The sequence below is a fragment of the Oncorhynchus mykiss genome, chromosome 19, assembly GCF_057628025.1.
Source record: "Oncorhynchus mykiss isolate SJ-2025 chromosome 19, ASM5762802v1, whole genome shotgun sequence".
In the NCBI taxonomy this organism is placed as follows: domain Eukaryota; kingdom Metazoa; phylum Chordata; class Actinopteri; order Salmoniformes; family Salmonidae; genus Oncorhynchus; species Oncorhynchus mykiss.
The window spans coordinates 69,198,594-69,217,080 of NC_143040.1; positions in this window are offsets into that span (position 1 = coordinate 69,198,594).

An 18,487-nucleotide genomic window follows, 5' to 3' on the forward strand; every position below is an offset into this window, starting at 1 on the left:
CAGAACTGGCTCTAGTCTCCTCCCCCAATGAGTCTCTCTCGCCAGACGGCTTACTTCCGCACGTGAGACTTGAGCTGCTCTATCAGAATTCAATCTTGGTTTCATCAGACCAGATAATCTTTTTTTCTCATAGTCTGAGAGTCTTTAGGTGCCTTTTGGCAAACTCCAAAACGGGCTGTTATATGCCTTTTACTGAGGAGTGATTTCTGTCTGACCACTCTACCATAAAGGCCTGATTGGTGGGAGTACACCAGAGGAACTCTGGAGCTCTGTCAGAATGACCATTGGGTTCTTGGTCACCTACCTGACTAAGGCCTTTCTCCCCCTATTGCTCAGTTGGCCAGGCGACCAGCTCTAGGAAGAGTTTTGGTGGTTCCAAACATCTTCCATTTAAGAATGATGGAGGCCACTGTGTTCTTGGGGACCTTCAATACCGCAGAAATGTTTTGGTACCCTTCCCCAGGTCTGTGCCCCGACACAATCCTGTCTCGGCACTCTACGGACAATTAGTTTGACCTCATGGCTTAGTTTTTGCTCTGACATGCACCTGAGCTCAATTTTGAGTCTCATAGCAAAGGGTCTGAAATCATTATGTAAATACATTTGCAAAAAATGTTTTAAAAAAAACTGTTTTTTATGGGGTATTGTGTGCAGATTGAGGAGGAAAGAAATGTAATTTAATCCATTTTAGAATAAGGCTGTAACGTAACAAAATATGTAACAGGTCAAGGGGTCTGAATACTTTCCGAATGCACTGTAAACAAAGAAATGTCAATCTTTATTTGATATGTTGGTAACCCATTGTATAAAAGTGATAATGTCCTTGAAGCCAGTGTTTATATATATATATATATATATATATAGCCAGTGAGCATATATTGGCACGGTTTGCTTCTCAGGCATTATATCACTTAGGGTGTGTTCGTAAATTAAATCTGGAGTGCCACAGTGTGCTCTGAATGCGTTCTGGACATTCCTAAATTCAAAGTGTTGTCAGATTGTCCGTTTGAAAATTCAGAGCGTTTGGCTCTTGGAGTGTTCAGAGCGCATATAGTGGACACACTGGCTGAGGAGAAGGGTTGATCCGAGCGTTCTGACCTCACAATGCCAGTCAATCACCCAAGCTAACCGGCTAACTCGCTACTTCCAGATACAAATGAGAGAGCAAGCTCACTCTGACCATTTTACTCGCGCTAGCAAAGCTGGTTTGGCTGTTTTCATGTTATCCAGAGCGTGGGTGACTAACTTTGCTGCTGGCAACAATTTAATTACACCGGACATATTCAATAGGTGTTGAGCGTTCGTAAATTCACCAGTTATTCTACGAACGCACCCTTAATTAGAACATTTATTTTAATTTATTGCGTCTGAACGCTTGTTGCCTTCTCCCTGGTTTCCATAGTTACCACAGCCAGAAAGTGGATATATAGGGTTCGTTTGTAAATTCACTCTGGCCATCTACTACGATTTCAGAGCACTGTCATCTAAGAGTGACAGAGCGCCGAATTACTGATTGTCACGGCTACTCCCACTCCCCCTCTCCGGCGCTCCCCCTCTCCGGCGCTCCCTCTCTCCTGCTCTCCCCCTCTCCGGCGCGCCGGTTTACTAACCACTGGCCCAGACAACAATCATTACACGCACCTGTCCCTCATTATGAGACTCGCCTGGACTCCATCACCTTCCTGATTACCTCCCCTATATCTGTCACTCCCTTAGGTTCATTCTCCAGACAGTATTGATTATGTGATTCATGTCAAGATGTGACTCCTGGTTTGTATCGGTCGTTGTTTTATTAAACTCACCACCTGTTTCTCGACTCCCAGCGTCTTCGTTGATGAACTTACAAACATTCAACACTCATTGAATAAGGCCGATGTCGGTAAACATTGGTGGGAAAAAAGCGCAATTAAATTGTGGCCTGCAGCACAGTTACAGTCACCAACGCTCTGGATAACATGAAAATGGCCTAACCAGCTCTGCTAGGGCGAGTAAAATGGCCAGAGTGAGCTCTTCTCTCATTTGTGTCTGGATGTTTTTTTCCAGCAAGGTAGGCAAGGTTAGCCAGTTAGCTCTGCCGTTGTGAGGTCAGAACGCTCGGATCAACCCTACTCCTCGGCCAGAGCGTCCAGTGTGTGTGTGTCTAACGCTCCGAGAGCGAAACACTCTGAATTTACCAACTGACAACGCTCTGAATGTACCAACGGACAATCTGACAACAACTCTGAATTTACCAACGGACAAACTGACAACACTCTGAATTTACCAACAGACAAACTGACAACGCTCTGAATTTACCAACGGACAAAATTTACCAACGGACAAACTGACAACGATCTGAATTTACCAACGGACAATCTGACAACAACTCTGAATTTACCAATGGACAAACTGACAACACTGTGAATTTACCAACGGATAGTCTGACGACACTCTGAATTTACCAACGGACAAACTGACAACACTCTGAATTTACCAACAGACAGTCTGACAACACTGAATTTACCAACAGACAATCTGACAACGCTCTGAATTTACCAACGGACAATCTGACAACACTGAATTTACAAACGGACAAACTGACAACGCTCTGAATTTACCAACAGACAAACTGACAACGCTCTGAATTTACCAACGGACAATCTGACAACAACTCTGAATTTACCAATGGACAAACTGACAACACTCTGAATTTACCAACAGACAGTCTGACAACACTGAATTTACCAACAGACAATCTGACAACACTCTGAATTTACCAACAGACAAACTGACAACGCTCTGAATTTACCAACGGACAATCTGACAACAACTCTGAATTTACCAACGGACAAACTGACAACACTCTGAATTTACCAACAGACAAACTGACAACGCTCTGAATGTACCAACGGACAATCTGACAACAACTCTGAATTTACCAATGGACAAACTGACAACACTCTGAATTTACCAACAGACAAACTGACAACGCTCTGAATTTACCAACGGACAAACTGACAACGCTCTGAATTTACCAACGGACAAAATTTACCAACGGACAAACTGACAACGATCTGAATTTACCAACGGACAATCTGACAACAACTCTGAATTTACCAATGGACAAACTGACAACACTGTGAATTTACCAACGGATAGTCTGACGACACTCTGAATTTACCAACGGACAAACTGACAACAACTCTGAATTTACCAACGGACAAACTGACAACAACTCTGAATTTACCAATGGACAAACTGACAACGCTCTGAATTTACCAACAGACAAACTGACAACGCTCTGAATTTACCAACGGACAATCTGACAACAACTCTGAATTTACCAATGGACAAACTGACAACACTCTGAATTTACCAACAGACAGTCTGACAACACTGAATTTACCAACAGACAATCTGACAACACTCTGAATTTACCAACAGACAAACTGACAACGCTCTGAATTTACCAACGGACAATCTGACAACAACTCTGAATTTACCAACGGACAAACTGACAACACTCTGAATTTACCAACAGACAAACTGACAACGCTCTGAATGTACCAACGGACAATCTGACAACAACTCTGAATTTACCAACGGACAAACTGACAACACTCTGAATTTACCAACAGACAAACTGACAACGCTCTGAATTTACCAGCGGACAAACTGACAACGCTCTGAATTTACCAACGGACAAAATTTACCAACGGACAAACTGACAACGATCTGAATTTACCAACGGACAATCTGACAACAACTCTGAATTTACCAATGGACAAACTGACAACACTGTGAATTTACCAACGGATAGTCTGACGACACTCTGAATTTACCAACGGACAAACTGACAACACTCTGAATTTACCAACAGACAGTCTGACAACACTGAATTTACCAATAGACAATCTGACAACGCTCTGAATTTACCAACGGACAATCTGACAACACTGAATTTACCAACGGACAAACTGACAACGCTCTGAATTTACCAACAGACAAACTGACAACGCTCTGAATTTACCAACGGACAATCTGACAACAACTCTGAATTTACCAATGGACAAACTGACAACACTCTGAATTTACCAACAGACAGTCTGACAACACTGAATTTACCAACAGACAATCTGACAACACTCTGAATTTACCAACAGACAAACTGACAACGCTCTGAATTTACCAACGGACAAACTGACAACGCTCTGAATTTACCAACGGACAAACTGACATCGCTCTGAATTTACCAACGGACAAACTGACAACGCTCTGAATTTACCAACGGACAATCTGACAACTCTGAATTTACCAACGGACAAACTGACAACACTCTGAATTTACCAACAGACAATCTGACAACAACTCTGAATTTACCAATGGACAAACTGACAACACTCTGAATTTACCAACGGATAGTCTGACGACACTCTGAATTTACCAACGGACAAACTGACAACACTCTGAATTTACCAACAGACAGTCTGACAACACTGAATTTACCAACAGACAATCTGACAACGCTCTGAATTTACCAACGGACAATCTGACAACACTGAATTTACCAACGGACAAACTGACAACGCTCTGAATTTACCAACAGACAAACTGACAACGCTCTGAATTTACCAACGGACAATCTGACAACAACTCTGAATTTACCAATGGACAAACTGACAACACTCTGAATTTACCAACAGACAGTCTGACAACACTGAATTTACCAACAGACAATCTGACAACACTCTGAATTTACCAACAGACAAACTGACAACGCTCTGAATTTACCAACGGACAAACTGACAACGCTCTGAATTTCCCAACGGACAAACTGACATCGCTCTGAATTTACCAACGGACAAACTGACAACGCTCTGAATTTACCAACGGACAATCTGACAACTCTGAATTTACCAACGGACAATCTGACAACTCTGAATTTACCAACGGACAAACTGACAACACTCTGAATTTACCAACAGACAGTCTGACAACACTGAATTTACCAACAGACAATCTGACAACACTCTGAATTTACCAACAGACAGTCTGACAACACTGAATTTACCAACGGACAAACTGACAACGCTCTGAATTTACCAACGGACAAACTGACAACACTCTGAATTTACCAACAGACAATCTGACAACAACTCTGAATTTACCAATGGACAAACTGACAACACTCTGAATTTACCAACGGATAGTCTGACGACACTCTGAATTTACCAACGGACAAACTGACAACACTCTGAATTTACCAACAGACAGTCTGACAACACTGAATTTACCAACAGACAATCTGACAACGCTCTGAATTTACCAACGGACAATCTGACAACACTGAATTTACCAACGGACAAACTGACAACGCTCTGAATTTACCAACAGACAAACTGACAACGCTCTGAATTTACCAACGGACAATCTGACAACAACTCTGAATTTAACAATGGACATACTGACAACACTCTGAATTTACCAACAGACAGTCTGACAACACTGAATTTACCAACAGACAATCTGACAACACTCTGAATTTACCAACAGACAGTCTGACAACACTGAATTTACCAACGGACAAACTGACAACGCTCTGAATTTACCAACAGACAAACTGACAACACTCTGAATTTACCAACAGACAATCTGACAACACTGAATTTACCAACGGACAAACTGACAACAACTCTGAATTTACCAACGGACAGTCTGACAACACTGAATTTACCAACGGACAATCTGACAACACTGAATTTACCAACGGACAATCTGACAACACTCTGAATTTACCAACGGACAATCTGACAACACTCTGAATTTACCAACACTCTGAATTTACCAACGGACAATCTGACAACAACTCTGAATTTACCAATGGACAAACTGACAACACTGTGAATTTACCAACGGATAGTCTGACGACACTCTGAATTTACCAACGGACAAACTGACAACACTCTGAATTTACCAACAGACAGTCTGACAACACTGAATTTACCAACAGACAATCTGACAACGCTCTGAATTTACCAACGGACAATCTGACAACACTGAATTTACCAACGGACAAACTGACAACGCTCTGAATTTACCAACAGACAAACTGACAACGCTCTGAATTTACCAACGGACAATCTGACAACAACTCTGAATTTACCAATGGACAAACTGACAACACTCTGAATTTACCAACAGACAGTCTGACAACACTGAATTTACCAACAGACAATCTGACAACACTCTGAATTTACCAACAGACAAACTGACAACGCTCTGAATTTACCAACGGACAAACTGACAACGCTCTGAATTTACCAACGGACAAACTGACATCGCTCTGAATTTACCAACGGACAAACTGACAACGCTCTGAATTTACCAACGGACAATCTGACAACTCTGAATTTACCAACGGACAATCTGACAACTCTGAATTTACCAACGGACAAACTGACAACACTCTGAATTTACCAACAGACAGTCTGACAACACTGAATTTACCAACAGACAATCTGACAACACTCTGAATTTACCAACAGACAGTCTGACAACACTGAATTTACCAACGGACAAACTGACAACGCTCTGAATTTACCAACGGACAAACTGACAACACTCTGAATTTACCAACAGACAATCTGACAACAACTCTGAATTTACCAATGGACAAACTGACAACACTCTGAATTTACCAACGGATAGTCTGACGACACTCTGAATTTACCAACGGACAAACTGACAACACTCTGAATTTACCAACAGACAGTCTGACAACACTGAATTTACCAACAGACAATCTGACAACGCTCTGAATTTACCAACGGACAATCTGACAACACTGAATTTACCAACGGACAAACTGACAACGCTCTGAATTTACCAACAGACAAACTGACAACGCTCTGAATTTACCAACGGACAATCTGACAACAACTCTGAATTTACCAATGGACATACTGACAACACTCTGAATTTACCAACAGACAGTCTGACAACACTGAATTTACCAACAGACAATCTGACAACACTCTGAATTTACCAACAGACAGTCTGACAACACTGAATTTACCAACGGACAAACTGACAACGCTCTGAATTTACCAACAGACAAACTGACAACACTCTGAATTTACCAACAGACAATCTGACAACACTGAATTTACCAACGGACAAACTGACAACAACTCTGAATTTACCAACGGACAGTCTGACAACACTGAATTTACCAACGGACAATCTGACAACACTGAATTTACCAACGGACAATCTGACAACACTCTGAATTTACCAACGGACAATCTGACAACACTCTGAATTTACCAACACTCTGAATTTACCAACGGACAATCTGACAACAACTCTGAATTTACCAATGGACAAACTGACAACACTGTGAATTTACCAACGGATAGTCTGACGACACTCTGAATTTACCAACAGACAAACTGACAACACTCTGAATTTACCAACAGACAGTCTGACAACACTGAATTTACCAACAGACAATCTGACAACGCTCTGAATTTACCAACGGACAATCTGACAACACTGAATTTACCAACGGACAAACTGACAACGCTCTGAATTTACCAACAGACAAACTGACAACGCTCTGAATTTACCAACGGACAATCTGACAACAACTCTGAATTTACCAATGGACAAACTGACAACACTCTGAATTTACCAACAGACAGTCTGACAACACTCTGAATTTACCAACAGACAATCTGACAACACTCTGAATTTACCAACAGACAAACTGACAACGCTCTGAATTTACCAACGGACAAACTGACAACGCTCTGAATTTACCAACGGACAAACTGACATCGCTCTGAATTTACCAACGGACAAACTGACAACGCTCTGAATTTACCAACGGACAATCTGACAACTCTGAATTTACCAACGGACAATCTGACAACTCTGAATTTACCAACGTACAAACTGACAACACTCTGAATTTACCAACAGACAGTCTGACAACACTGAATTTACCAACAGACAATCTGACAACACTCTGAATTTACCAACAGACAGTCTGACAACACTGAATTTACCAACGGACAAACTGACAACGCTCTGAATTTACCAACAGACAAACTGACAACACTCTGAATTTACCAACAGACAATCTGACAACACTGAATTTACCAACGGACAAACTGACAACAACTCTGAATTTACCAACGGACAGTCTGACAACACTGAATTTACCAACGGACAATCTGACAACACTGAATTTACCAACGGACAATCTGACAACACTCTGAATTTACCAACGGACAATCTGACAACACTCTGAATTTACCAACACTCTGAATTTAACAACGGACAAACTGACAACACTCTGAATTTGCAGAGTGCACTTTAGGATCACACCCATAGTAGAAATTCATAAAAACAAAAATGATCTATTTTGGTCTTAATTTATTAAGGTTATGGATTAGGCATAAGGTTAGCAGTGCGGTTAATGGATAACATGAAAATGGCCTAACCTAATGTTAGGTTTTTAAAAAAAATCTAATTTTATGGGAAGATTGTAGAAATAGGCTGACTTTGACTATAGCTGGGATAACTAGTGATGACGGTTCTCCCTGGTGCACTTGTCTGTTCGTTCATCAACTGGCAGCTAACTAGTATCATCTAATCTCGTCTGTTCGTTCATCAACTGGCAGCTAACTAGTATCATCTAATCTCGTCTGTTCGTTCATCAACTGGCAGGTAACTAGTATCATCTAATCTGTTGAAAACAGTTGCAGCATGCACAGCAGTTGTAATTCGGTGTATTTATACTGTTGTTCTAATGCGCAGATCGCTTTATACATCGTCTCAAAGAAACTACCGGTAGTTTGAAAACTTGACATCATATTTCTGTCACGCTGCTTAGTTGACAACTCCAACCACCTCGCTTCCCGGGTATTCAGCCAATCAGCAGCCACCGCTGACTCCTTGCCACCACTTGTCATTGGGCACATACAACATCTATTTTCGATTAAATATGTGTTGGAGTTTTCAAACTAGTTTTAAATGGGAAAGCAGATCGTTTTTTTTAAATGAAAAACGTTCACTTTTGAAAACCATTCACTTTTAATGATTAATAAATTAATCATATCCCCTCACTGCCAATGGCCTTTCGGTAACGTTCAACGTTCAATATGCACTGGATTTACAGTAGAGTTGGACTTTATCATGTAAATCTCGGTGGGGCAAACTCAACATTTTTTTTTTTAGATGCATACCAGTAAAGCCACTACACAACACATGAATTGCACTATAATGGTGACAAACGGTACATTTTACATAAAACAAAAACAAAAAGTAATTTAGCAGATGCTTTTATCCAAAGCGATTTACAGTAGTGAGCAGTGGGGGATTTAGGCATAGGCGGTTTAAAAATTATATGCCAGGACCATTCACAGCTGAGCTCACACAGTTTAGATCAAAGTTGATTGGCTATTTTTATTATTTTATTTTAATTATCAAGGGAGGCCAAATGCTCCTGGCTTCCCTTACATTCAATCAATGAGTGATTCAATGCTATTTTTTTTTTGACCAGACAACATCAGATAGATATGCTACACATACTGAGACATAGGGGAACTGTTTTGTTTACTCCTATGCTTTCTCCAGTGAGATACATTCAGTCTCTTGCAAATTGAAGGACATTTATGAATCACATAAGAAGTATCAAAGGCTGTAATCGCTGCCAAAGGTTCTTCAACAAAGTACTGAGTAAAGGGTCTGAATATTTATGTAAATGTGGCATTTCATTTTATTTATTTTTTTATAGATTTGCTCAAATTTCTAATAACCTGTTTTCACTTTGTCATTATTGGGTATTGTGTGTACATTGACAAATTTTGTTTAAATTTCATTCATTTTAGAACAAGGCTATAACATTGTAAAATGTGGAAAAGGGGAAGGGGTCTGAATAGCTGTCACGCCCTGACCTTAGAGATCCTTTTAATGTCTCTATTTGGTTTGGTCAGGGTGTGATTTTGGGGTGGGTATTCTATGTTCTATCATTTGTATTTCTATGTTTTGGCCGGGTATGGTTCTCAATCAGGGACAGCTGTCTATCGTTGTCTCTGATTGAGAACCATACTTAGGTAGTCCCTTTCCCACCTGTCTTTGTGGGAAGAGGTGGCTTTGTGGGAAGAGGTGGCTTTGTGGGAAGAGGTGGCTTTGTGGGAAGAGGTGACTTTGTTTAGGGCACATAGCCTTTAGCGTCATGGTTTGTTTTGTAGTGTCTTTTCTAAATAAAATAATATGTACGCCCACAACGCTGCACCTTGGTCCAGCTCTTTAAGCAGCCGTGACAGTAGCCTCATTTCTTTTCTACGAACAAATAGGATTGTCCGAGAGAGCAGCCTTACCTCAAAGACGTAACACAGTAAATCTGTGACAGTCAAATTAGTATGATATGTTACGTTTGGTACGGTTATGTAAGACAGAAGGTTAGTTAAGCTAAAAAAAAATAACATTTTTTTTTTATTTATTTATCCTTATATTTCCTTTTTTTTATTTAGCAAATATTTGTCTTTTAATTAACTCAGCACTCTTGGGAATGAGCTCATAAGTAAGAATTTCACTGTAAAGTCTACACCTGTTGTATTTGGCACAAAAACATTTGATTTGAACGCAGCTGAGGTGTCTCCCGCCAATTCTTGCACATTCATGTTGTTATTGTGTTGATCGTTTGCTCTTTTGTTTGTTGTAATAATGAATTGTCCATTACATGCGGTGGTAAATGCACCCTTCATCCTGCCATTTAGTGACATTCATTTCTGTTAATGCATGGATTAATTAGGCCTGCAGTCATTTACTATGAAGTTGGAGTAGAAACCTTGTTTTGCAGAGTTCACAACCTACTATACTTGTGAGAAACACGTTTTGGTTCATTTGATACCATCATTTATTCTAGTTTTTTTTGTTTTTTTTTTTCACTGTATTTTATTCGGAGCACTCCATGTGAGCAATTCGTATTTGTCTGGCTTCTCTGTCCTCTTAACGTTGACGGAGCACGCATAGGCTAAATAGATGCCCGATCTCTTGATTTCCGTGCCCAGCACTGTGTTTTCTTGCTAGGGCTAGTGGGCTGGTACACCTACGTGTTTGACATGAGCAGAAGCAGGCCTTTGAGCCGAGGTAGAACGAATGCCATGTTCCTTATTTGATATTGTTCCCGTTCCCCTTTCGTCAAGTTAGAATGATAAACGAATAGAAAATAGATGTGGAGAATTGTGAGCACTGCTCACAGATCACTTGATATCCACCACACGTGATAGAGAAAAGGAAGAGCGAGGGTAAAGGCACAGGGAGGGAGAGAAAGAGAGATCCAATTTAATTCAAACTAAACTGTCCATCACACAGCAGAGCGTGTCTGACTCCAAACCCCCCCACAACTGAATAGATAAGAGCATATCATGAGCGCACCGCTTACAGAACAGAGCTGAGACCTCTCCATGCAGAAAGGGTTCCCTATATAAATATCCCTTATTTTTTCTTCTCCCCTACCCCAATCCCATTATATCAATAATGCAAACTTAAATTGTTTTAATAGTTTCTTATTGCAACAATACATATTCGTAGTTTTACGAGTACAGCAGTAGGAGTCCACCTCCACTGTGGGGCTCTATGGAACGTTCATATTTGAAGATGGCAGGAAGGCCAGGCTCGTTCTTTGGCACATGACACGGAGTAGGTTACAGTGGATTCGCTAAAGAGACTGGTACCCAGGCTAGGTGGAAACGCCTTTATGAGCAAATATTGTGAGTCACGCAATGAAATGTTGCGTGGTCCTTCCACTATGACGCGGGAAAGCATGAAGTTTATTAGGCTACAGATTAAATAAGTTATGATGAACTTCACAGGGTGGTGAAAGTGCACGTTGATGAGCTTGATGCCACTTTCCAATAAATATCGAAGTTTTTAATCTGGTGACATGAAGATCGATGTTTGGCTGCCGTTTAAAAAAAATACAATCTTGCTCTTTTGTCCATAATCATCTAATTGCAGGTAGCCTACCTGCTACTGTATCTGCGAACTATTGGCTAGAGAGCACGTGCCAAAAGCAGAGTTCGTTATATAACGGAAGATTTATTCTGACAAAACCATCAGTAGAGTTAAAAATGCAATGGAAAGCCATTTAACTTGTATTTTTTATTCTATACATGGGAATTTAACAGAAAAAGTTATTGTTATGCCTTTTATCCACTACAAGTCAATTTGATGGAAACATCTCTGGTGGAAAAAAATGCGCAAATTGTTTTAATGCAGATTTTAGAGTTACTCGCATGAAAATCTGTCTATCAGGTTTCAGGTAAAACCCAAGTGCAGACTGTGTTGAAGCAACACTGTGTATTGCAACAACAGGGGCAGGCAAACGACAGGTCAAGGCAGGCAGGAGTTGATGAACCAGAGTAGTGGGGACAAGGTACAGGATGGCAGGCAGGCTCAGGACAGGAAAGAGTCAAAACCAGGAGGATGAGGGGAAAAAATAGTAATTGGGGGGAATGGGGGGGGACAAAACACTGGTTGACTTGAACAAACAAGACAAACTGGCCCAGACAGACAGAAAACACAGGGGATAAGTGGGGAAGATGGGCAACACCTGGATGGGGGTGGAGACAAGCACAAGCAAGGACAGGTGAAACATGTCAGGGTGGGACACTGTCACCAATTAGACGGAAACCCAGCTAGTGACATTTTCCTTTATATGATCATATTAGCATTAGTCAACTTTCTCTCAGTTTTATTGAGATGTTGATGCTGTTCAATGACTAGTAACATAGATTTGGGTGGCAGTGGTTAGAGCGTTGGTCAAATCCCAGAGCTGACAAGGTACAAATCTGTCCTTCTGCCCCTGAACAGGCAGTTAACCCACTGTTCCTAGGCCGTCATTGAAAATAACAATTTGTTCTTAACTGACTTGCCTAGTTAAATAAAGGTAAAAAAAAAAAAAGATGATCCATTATATTAACCAGATACTGTAGTGGCCACTTAACAAGGAAAATAAATGTCTTCCAAAATGGAAGGCAGTTGGGAGAAGGCAAGATCAGGTGGGATCATTTTGGCCAATGAGAGAGCAGATTGGAGTGTGATAATAGGCACAACTCTGGTATAAAGTGTTTTTTCTAAAAGTTGCCAGGATGTCACGTGTCCTACTTCGATCAGTTCAGCAGTAACAACGAACATTATAAAACATCTATATAACCAAATAAAACACAAATAGCAAATAAGCCATTACATTTTTAAAAACAACATTTTACTCTCATTGACCTCAATAAAAATACTCCTTGCTTGGTTGAGTGAAAAAGAACAAAAACACGGCACCTGCTGGAGAAGATTGATTTTGGGCCCAGTTATCCCTCTCGCTTCGCCTCTTCCTCTCTGCTAATAAGCAGATGAATGGAAATGTCCCATTGGGATGACATCATTTCAACGTCCAGTTTTTATTTACATTTGGTTGCATTGTCAACTAACTAACTAATGAGAGACAAACTGCTACATGTCCTCACGTTGATGATTTTCCTATCCATTCCGTTTTCCCTCACATTTAAATTTAACCTTTTTGTTGAAATTACGTGTAAACAACATTGATTCATCTAGTGTGATATCTGTCCTGATGAATATATCAAAGCTCTTGTCATAGTTTATTAAGTAGTTGGACTCCTGAGTGGCGCAGTGGTCTAAGACACTACATCTCAGTGCAAGAGGTGTCACTGCGCTACCTGGTTTGAAATCCAGGCTGCACCACATCTGGCCGTGATTGGGAGTCCCATAGGGTGGTGCCTCAATTGGCTCTGCGCTGTCCGGGTTTGGCCGGTGCAGGCCGTCATTGTAAACAAGAATTTGTTCTTAACTGCCTTGCCTAGTTTAAATAAGGTTACACACTAAGTGTATGTGTACACGCCAGTGCTGAAGTATCCACACAGCCAACAAACAAGTTGTACTCCGACTGTATCTTTCACAAACACACAGAACGAATGAGGATTTTCAACTGTAACTGATGCCAATGGTTCAAGCAACCTAACTGGTGTTGCTAGGCAATGCAACCACACCTACAGACAATTCATTTAAACGGTTCATAGGCACATTGCAACCGTATTTCACCTGAGGCAAGTTGAGGTCGAACGTTGTCATGTGGTCTCTGCTATCACAGACCATGTGGCTTTAATTGGTAAGGCTTCACACTTCTGATCAGAAGATTAAAGGTTCAAGTCACATCATGGCTGTTTTGATTTGCTAGCTTTACATATATTGAACAGGTTCTCCAGTTGCTTAGACTGTCCCTTGTTGCCAGGTTAAGGTAGGAGATTGTAATGTGTAGGCTCTTCTTAGAGCAGAACAAATCTGATTGGTTTCTAAAAGGTCAATGGGCGGAGCATGGCCGAGGTTGGTACTGAACATCTTGTAAATAAACCTTTGAGTTACAAGTTACCACATTTTGAAATCATTATTGTGTTACAGTAGCCAGACAAATGTGACAATATATCTAAGATACAACTGCTCTCCTGAACCAAATTGTTAAATGTAGCAAGCTAGCAGCCACATGCTAATATTCAGAGCAAGCTATCTAGCTAAGCATTTAGCAACCTATTAGCTACTCATGTTGAGTTAATAAATAAAGCTAGCTAGCTAGGTGTCAAATATACAAGGCAGTTAACATTTGTTTTATTGGAATTTTAATAAAGCAGTATCATAAAATGCTAAGCTAAACAGCTAATTGGCCAGCAGATAGCATTAGTAAAATATGGCTGTCATAGAATAGGGCTAACTAGGTCTCAAATATACCAGTAAGTCACCTCCCACTTCAGCAAAATATTTAGTTGAATAAGCTATATAAACTTAAAAATGGAAATGGACTGTTATGCTTCTTCAGAGGTCAGAAACTTAAAATGCTACGCTAAAATTAACTGGCTGGCTAAGCAGATAGCTAACGTAAACTCACGCCATTCCGTACAAATGTGCGCAACCGCGACATTCAAACGAGGCTACAAAGAAAACCAATGGGATTGTAGCGACTGTGTTGACTTCAAAATCGGGGGTGTGAACTACGTTTCTATTCAAGCGTTGATCGACATGGTAACGGCTCTGTAGTATTGGAGAAAAGTTGAAAAAAAACCGACCCCTCCGTTACATCGGGACGTGTCATGTCGTAACGTACAGCACGCATAAAGCAACTATTTCTGTCTTACAATCTCTCTCCAGCAGGTGTAGCGTGACTCTCATCCTTTAAAAACAAGAAATGGACAGTGACGGGGGTAAGAGAGGGGGATACCTAGTCATTTTTTGCGTCATCATTGCATGTGATCATCATTCTCAAAGCCGCTGTTTATTTCTAAGATCACTTTAGCACCGCCGTAAAAACCCGATTCAAATTCGACACAAACCTTCAAATAGGTATGTAATGACACATTATATAAACTCTTTATAGTGTTTTATTTACATTTTAGAGGCGATAAGGTGATAAGTTGGACAGATTGAGTGAAAAAAAGCAATTTTCCCACACGACATCTCTCCGTCTCACTATCACGCATTAGTTTCGCTTCCCCACCCGCCATTTTTTAAAAGAACCGACGGGGCTCATTGCCTGCTTGAATTATGCAGAAACAGGCAGCGTTTAGGTCATGTAATTGATTCTGTTGGAATGAGGAGGAATTGTGCTTTACAATGGTATTGACATTACATTTGATCTGGAAGTATTACGTTTTGGGGGCGCTAAAATTAAGGCAATTGTACGGACCAAGGCGATGTACGAGTTTACGTTAAATATTTTGATAACGTAAGTGGGAGCTGACTTACTGGTATATTTGATTCTATGACTTGCTATCTGTTTATCTTAGTATTTCACGTTGCTGTCACTGGGGCAGTATAACTGTCCATCCCGTTATTTTTTTTAAAGTATAGCTTATTCAACTCAATATTTCAATAAAGCAAATGTTAGCTGACTTACTTGTATATTTGACAGCTAGCTAGCTCTATTATTAATTCAACATAAGTAGCTCAGAGGTTGTTAACTTGTTCTGATAAGCTTAGTATGTTGCTGCTAGCTTGCTGCATTTTACTTCTTGGTTCAGGAGACCAGTTGTATTTTAGAGATATTGTTACAGTTGTCTGACTACTGTAACACAATGATTTCAAAACGTTACAACTTGTAACTCAAACTTTTATATACAAGATTTTTAAAATTTTTTTATACATAGTTTCTTGAATTTTCAACACCAGCATTTACAAAATAATTACACGTGTACATTATTTGGTAGTAATATACAACAAAGACAACAATACAGCAAAACAAAGAGTGAGACAAACACTAAAAAAATAAGATAAGAAAAAATATATTTTAAACAGTGTCACGCCCTGATCTGTTACGCCCTGATCACTATTTTTATAGCCTCGCTACTGTATGTAGCCTGTCTTTTTACTGTTGATTTATTTCTTTACCTACCTATTGTTCACCTAATATTTTTTTTTTGTTGCACTATTGGTTAGAGCCTGTAAGTAAGCATTTCACTGTAAGGTCTACCTACACCTGTTGAATTCGGCGCACTTGACAAATAAACTTTGATTTGATTCACCTGTCCTTGTGATTGTCTCCACCCCCTCCAGGTGTCGCTTATTTTCCCCGGTGTATTTATCCCTGTGTTCCCCGTCTCTCTGTCCCAGTTCGTCTTGTACGTTTCCAAGTCAACCAGCGTTTTTCCCCCGTTCTCCTGCTTTTTGCATTCTCCTTTTTCTAGTCCTCCTGGTTTTGACCTTTGCCTGTTTCTGGACTTTATACCCACCTGCCTGACCATTCTGCCTGCCCTGACCTCAAGCCAGTCTGACCACTCTGTACCTCCTGGACTCTGATCTGGTTTTCACCATTTTGCCTGACCACGACCATTCTCTTGCCTACCCCTTTGGATTAATAAACATTGTAAGACTCCAACCATCTGCCTCCTGTGTCTGCATTTGGGTCTTGCCTTGTGCCTTGACATACAGTAGTTACAGGTCAACTAGCACAGATAATACAGTCCTTAACATCCGAGATGTCGTGTATACACATACCAGGCCTCTTACATCACCATTATATACAGTATCAGTAATCCCAAAAGAGGGTAGAGATAAGAAAGAATGCAGTTCATATAGACCTATTGCAATTCTTAACACAGATTATAAACTATATGCTTCAATAATATCCAAAATAATGGAGAACATAATCCCAGAATTGATTGACGGAGATCAAACTGGTTTCATACAAAATAGGCAGACACAGGACAATGTAAGGAGAACACTACATGTCATGGACCACATTACTCAGAATAAGACAAGTGCAATATTAATCAGCCTAGATGCAGAACAAGCATTTGATTCAGTGGGATGGGATTACCTATTCCGAAGTTATGGAAAGATTTGGTTTCAACAAAGAAGTCATACAGTGCATCAAAACACTGTATTCATGTTCGACCGCTAGAATAAAGATAAATGGACATTTGACACAGAACGATAAATTTAGAGCGAGCGGCAAGACAAGGCTGTAATCTTTCACCCACGCTCTTCTCCTTGTACCTCGAGCCATTAGCACAGGCAATAAATCAGGACCCAACCTTAGAGGGAATAACAATAAGAGGCAGTGAACATGAGATATGCATGTATGCTGATGACGTTCTGTTATTCCTTAAAGACCCAGGCTCAAGTGTACCCAGATTGATGGATGTTTTACAAACATTTGGAACACATTCAGGGTATGTGCTTAACGTACACAAGACCCAAGCCCTAGTATATAATTATAGCCCACAGGAAGAGCTGAAGAGTAGGTATAACTTCACCTGGACCTCTTCATCCATGAAATATATGGGAGTAAATTTACCAAAAGATACACTCAAACTTTTTTGCATGAATTACGATCACATTAACAAGAAAATATATGATGACCGAGACAGGTGGAATTCACTTCCCTTAGATCTTAGTAGTAGAATTGAAAAAATAAAAATGAACATCCTGCCAAGGTTAGTGTATTTGTTCCAATCACTGCCCATAGAAATCCTGCCTAAACAGTTTAGGGATAAACGGATATCAAGGTTTATCTGGAACAGTAAGAAACCAAGAACTAGATATACAACATTACAGTTACCAAAAAACTGTGGGGGTATGGCCTTACCAAACCTAAAAGATTATTATGTGTCAGCCCAATTGAGACCTCTGGTGTGTTGGTGCAATTCAGAATACGAATCCAAATGGAAAGACATCGAGACTACTTTGACAGAGATACCCATACAGTCAGTTTTGGGAAATAAGGACATGGTAAAGGAAATATACAATAGACAAAATCAGTGGATTCATTTCTCTCTGAAGACATGGTTTAGGGTAGTTAAGCAAAAATAATGTAGACAGAGAGATCAAACTGCTGAGTTGGCCCGCATACGACCCCAGCTTCATCCCTGCAACTCAGGACAGCAGGTTTAAACAATGGACTCAGAAAGGCATCACATCATTCAGTACAATTATA